Here is a 6,534-nt window from a genome sequence, read left to right on the forward strand (position 1 = left end):
AAAATACGATTTCACATAAGACCGTCTGTCAACGGCGATACGGTCGTTGGATGGATCGGATAGGATGGTAAGCGTGACGGTCTCGCCCTATGGGGATTCACGAGGGCTACAACTCATTGTGACCCGAAACGAAATGAGGTTATAATACCTCTGCCATCAATATGACTGACCAGGTGAAGGTGCCATATGATATAGTGACACAAAAGTTCTATCTATTGAAACACCGACAAAAAACTGACAAAATTCTAAACACAACGATACAAAAAAACGTTTGTGTTTCAGCCCACAATATACGCTTACATTGACCGAAATAATACAAACACAATAGTTTGTTTTAACACTGAAACTAAACACACAAAAACTTGTGTAGCTGCAAAGATATAAATAGTGGGACCTGAATTTTGTTTCGGTTTTCAAATTATTTTGACAACCTTTCACATAGAATACAATTTCTCATGCTTAATGGCCAATATTTCGAAAATAGTCTGTGTATTGAATAATTTATTTGCTCCCCAGATTGTGGTCGAGGGAGTTTCAGTACACAGTGGTGGTCCCTTAAGGGGAAAACCAAGCTACGGGCAACACGACAATAAAAGAAATGATATATTCGATATTAACAACCTACGTTATCACAACCAACGTTACAATAATATTACAGCCTTAAATTCAAACAAGAGTTTCTATTGGAAAGTGGAGAAAGGTATGACCGAAGCGTCTTTGGGCAATTAAGTGTATTTATTTATAAAACCTGTTCCTTTGAAGTAATAAACGTTTTCCAAATATCGTATTTAAACACGATATATGGTAAGAAACGTTTGCATCGTCCATGCTTACCAACAGATTTACAATTTAGGCTTTCATCTTTAGAATTATTTTAAACGTCCGTAGTTTCTTACTCAAACTATTTAGAACCAATACAAAATAAATAAATTGTCACAGCAATGAATAAACTAGACAGTCCCAAAAGATAAACATAATTCCAACTAACGTTGTGGCAGAATAGACGTCTTTCTGCCTGGCCAAGTCCTAAGCTCGGTTAAAAAACTTCTACCCAAACAACTTTCACCAACTTCAAATCTCACTGCATATTGTATTAGCAATGCACTAAAAAAGTAACAATTTGGGAATGAACAAGGCACTACATATATACATTTATTTATACGTCCAACAGATTTATAGGAAAAGTTGTAAGCTTCGAGAGCAATTTTTTGTCATAAATCTTTCACCGCTTTACAGCCTAAGTTGACCCAATTTCTGGTAAACAACTGTCCCGCTAAACCCAGCGCTGCAAAAGTTTAAAAGAGAGAATCCTTTTACATAAAGTATCCGCCCATTCATGCAAACACTAATTCTGCAGACACGGCCGTGTTGCAAGCAATTATTGCAACAAAGTTCCGCCGGGCGAACACTTGCATGTTAAAACTTATCGCTAAATGGTCGTAGACAGAAATGATCCGCTCGCTTGAATGGATGAATTATTTATGCCGATCGAAAACGTCTTCCTACGCACACACCACAACTAGCCTTGTTTCCACTGATTTAAAAATCAACAAATGTTTTGCCAACGTGAGTAGCGATCAGGGAAGTTGCGCTCATTCCAACACCAGTTGACCAAGGAACTGAACTCACGGTTTTGCAAATCTTTGAGACAAACAACATAACCCATATCTGCCAATGCGGCTTACACCGATGTTGACTTACAAGATTTGCCGTGTTTATCACTATTAAAACCTATGAGAAGTGTGGTCATATAAATAGAACAGAGTTCGATTATGGCTGGTGAAGCTTTCTCTAGGGTCATAGCAACATATTTTTTTGTTTACACGTCACCAGTAGTAGCCTTTCGCGAATCACGTTTTGTTACAACTGACAAAATTCAAACCAATAAAATTAAATATTAATAACTCTATTTGGTGTCTAGAAATTATATATTTCCAGCAAACAAAAAATATACCGCGATTAGAAACAATATTGTGATGGTTTTTGTACAAGGCCTTTTTTAACAGGACACCCTGTAGTGGATCAAAACACAATAATTTAAATAACCGAATTTTCAAAGTGTACTGTGGCACATTTGTATGTCTGCGCTGCAAGAACACATTATTATTTTGGTCATAACTTGGCAACAGCATTAGTCTCAGATTGTTATTTAAATTTTACCCAAGAAAAACATTCGTCCTTAAGAGAATATCGTTCGGTGAAAGCGACATTAGACAACAGCAATAATTGCTCATTGTCCATTAAGCGGTCGAGTGAATAACCCTTTACACACAGCCCTGGGCGTTTGACGTGATGGGTTTAAAACCTTTTCAATTTCATTTGATAATCTACACAACATAGTTCTAGTAAAGCTTTAGCTGAAGCACAATGCTCCCTCGCGTAGCATTCATCTGTTTCGTAACGTTTGTAATACAAGTTTCAGGTATGTTTTCACTTGTTTTCTGGGCAATAAAATGTTTGCCGAAAGTTGCGTTAACGTCAACACAGTAGAAGTAAAGGCTGTAAAACCAATCAATTTCAGAAAACAGAGTACTTTTTATATTGCTAACAGCTGATGGAGGAACGATGAAGCTGCCAAAGAGCAACACGAACACTTTGCAAGTGGCTGTTCCCTACGACGTATGTTACAGCATGATACCAACTGACGTGACAGTTACAGTCCAGGGACATCATACGTTCAGCGCTACCATGGTTACCAAACATATCTGGGGATTTTATGTTGACGTAACAAGAATTGGTAGTAATGGTGGATGGGGAAAGAATAAAGGAGACGTTACATGGACATTATCGTTTGGTATGAAAGAAAGTTTACATATCTCCTGGTGGCAATTGACATGAAATTTATCTGGAACTTCGCCTGCATAGAATAACATTACATAAATAATGAAAGTTTTCGTTGAGATAAATATCCGGTACAAATCTAACGGTGCAAAACTTTTCTTTATGATAACTCAACAAACAAACTTCACATGTAGTGAAAATAGGTTGATTTCGACGCAGCCAAGGCAGCTCAAAAGTCACACCATGTTAAGCTACATTTCATGCTTTAACCACGAAACGACTGAGTTGCTTTTGCGTAAAAACAGGCAGCAACAGCGACTACTTGGACGATTCATGTCTAAACGGTGGAACATGTTCAAACCAAGAAGGAGGAAAAGTATGTGGATGTCTTGCTGGATTCTTCGGACCAAACTGTGACGGTGAGTATTACCTGGACTGTCGAAAAATTCCACAAGCTTTTACTCAGGCCAAGATGTCGGTCGTTTAGTGTGACGTATGCAGTATTTTAAAAACTATTTTGCGATTTTCATGCGAAAAGACGAAACACTTAATTCGAAACTGCGTGGATTGAATAAGTTTATAAATCGCTTATATTGTACTGACAACCTTATTTAAAAACACACAAATTAGCAACATTTTTCGTGCAGCCGACGGTGGAGTTGAACCAATACCACAGAGCAGTTCCAACACAAAGAGGATAACGGTTTTATACGAGAAATGTTACAACGTGATCCCGACCACCATAATACTGACGGCTGAAGGTCAACACACGTTCAGCGCTACCATGGTTACCAAACATATCTGGGGGTTTTATGCTGACGTAACAAGAATGGATAGTAACGGTGGATGGGGAAACAATAAAGGAGACGTTACATGGACATTATCGTTTGGTATGAAAGAAAGTTTACATATCTTCTGATCGTAATTGACATGAAATTCACCTGGAAATTCGCCTGATTTGAGATTGCTCAAAAAATAAAAGTTTTCTTTGAGATATATAACCGGCAAATCCAATAGTGATTTATTTATCTTTATGATAACTCAACAACAAAGTTCACATGTAGTGAAAATTGGTTGCGAATTGATTTCGAAGCAGCCATGGTTGTGCAAAAGTCACACTATATAAAGCCAAATTTTAGACTTCAACCACGAAACGACTGAGTTGCTTTTGTGTAAAAACAGGCAGCAACACCGACTACTTGGACGATTCATGTCTAAACGGTGGAACATGTTCAAACCAAGAAGGAGGAAAAGTATGTGGATGTTTTGCTGGATTTTTCGGACCAAACTGTGACGGTGAGTATTATCTGGACTGTCGAAAAATTCCACAAGCTTTTAATCAGGCCAAGATGTCGGTCGTTTAGTGTGACGTGTGCAGTATTTCAAAAGCCATTTTGCGATTTTCATGCGAAAAGACGAAACACTTAATTTGAAACTGCGTGGATTGAATAAGTTTATAAATCACTTATATTGTACCCAAAGCCTTCCTCAAAAACAAAGAAATTAGCAACATTTTCTTGCAGCCGACGGTGGAGTTGCACCAATACCACAGAGCAGTTCCAACACAAAGAGGATAACGGTTTTATACGAGAAATGTTACAACGTGAGCCCGACCACCATAATACTGACGGCTGAAGGTCAACACACGTTCAGCGCTACCATGGTTACCAAACATATCTGGGGATTTTATGCTGACGTAACAAGAACGGATAGTAACGGTGGATGGGGAAACAATAAAGGAGACGTTACATGGACAGTATCGTTTGGTATGAAAGAAAGTTGTAGAATGATTTGTTGACTGAAAAAAATGATGGTAAATGGTAAAAGAAAAACGATTAAGACGCATTGATTTACTTTGGCCAGTAAGAAAAACAGTTTGCTGACATTATTTCGATTAAGATAATAACAACAACACTGCCGATGATTTCTGTCAAAATGGGGCAACGTGTGCAAATAATGAAGGAGGTAAAACATGCACGTGCACAGCGGGATTTGTCGGCGCAGATTGCAGCGGTAAGTTGAATATTAAATTGAATAAATATTTACCAAACTGCATAAACCTGGCTTGCCGATTCTTCTGTAGATTCTGTCACTTGTTCCTTGATCTTACAGAAAGTTAACTGACTTTAATTCAAAAGCAAGTCAAAACAAACACAAACATTCGTTGCAGTAATCATTGCAAACTCTGTATATGGACAATTTTTAAACAAATACAACAATCTCAACTTTTTGGCAGTGACCTAAGGTCAAGCCTTTCTAAATGTACAAAAATACTTAAATTGTTTCGCTGTTAAAATAATTTGATGTAAAGTATGCTGCAACGCGCGATATTTCCGATTTCAGCAAACGATTACTGTGCAGCGGTGACCGTGCCGTGTTCCAACAACGGTCAATGCATCAACGAACCGACAACGTTTACCTGCAACTGTTTACCAGGATATGCAGGAAGCGATTGTTCCATTGGTAACACAACTTTTGTATACAAGCTGCCAGGTTCTTCTAATGTTGATGAAATTGTATCGTCATCAACAGATATTGATGATTGCATAACGCAACCATGTCTAAACAACGGCATCTGCACTGATTTAGTGAACGACTACACTTGCATCTGCCAAGGAGAATACACGGGAAAAGACTGCGAAATTGGTAAGTCTTGCAATGTTTTTTTTTCACTTTTTGGACAATGCAATCGTATTCAATTAATTTTTTTAGTTACCCAAACATTGTGTAAGTGTAGTTTGCATGGCCTTGTAACGTTAATGTTATAAAAAAACTATATGAGTTAAATGTCCTCTGTAGAAGTCACAGGTTGTTCAGAATCATCACCGTGCGGAGGAAATGCGGTTTGTTTAAATACAACAAATGGTTTCGCGTGCGCTTGCCTGCCGGGTTATTCCGGTGCAAATTGCTTAACAGGTAAGATGCACAAAGTTGCATAAAAATTAGCCTTAATCCAATCTGACAAAATCTAATTCAAAACCAAATTGTACATAAGACTTGCGCATCAATATTTAGAACTCCCTCGACATGTTCTTAAAGTTAACGATGAATTAAAGCAATAAATCATTCATCAAAGTTACAAAGTAAAACTGTCATCAAACAGATATTGATGATTGTATTACGCAACCATGCGTAAACAACGGGATCTGCATGGATTTAGTGAATGACTACAATTGTACCTGCCAGCACGGATACGCCGGAAAAGACTGTGAAATTGGTATGTTTTTGAAGTTTATGCGAGTTGTAGGTAAAATCAAACATATGATAAGGATAATGTTTTTGTTGCTGCCAGGCATATTGTAACTTAATAATCTGTAATAATCTGCAACTTAAAAAACAGATTATTAAGTTATATGATAAGGATTCGACAGACCTTACATAACTTCTCCGTTTTCTTCTAATTCTTTAAATTTAGGTAAACGAGAGAGGTGTAAATTGATGACCAATCATTTATTTCAGTGCCACTGCAGTGCAGAACTCCCGATTGTGGTAAGTGGGCCGAATGTGTGATAACAAACGAAAGATTTACTTGTCAGTGCAAAGAGAATTTCGAAGGAGATGGATTCACGTGCATCTGTTAGTGAAATTGAGTATTTTAAATTGTAACACTAATCTTTGGGTTTTCCCATAAGGCAATACTTAAGTCCATTACTTTTATTGAACTTATCCTGAAACATCCGGTTTCAGATTGCCAAAAGTGCTGCAAAATCAAAAAAAATCTAACTAAAGTGCCATAATTTTGTAGCACTAATT

Source organism: Ascidia mentula, chromosome 7 (genome assembly GCF_947561715.1).
Source record: "Ascidia mentula chromosome 7, kaAscMent1.1, whole genome shotgun sequence".
Lineage (NCBI taxonomy): Eukaryota > Metazoa > Chordata > Ascidiacea > Phlebobranchia > Ascidiidae > Ascidia > Ascidia mentula.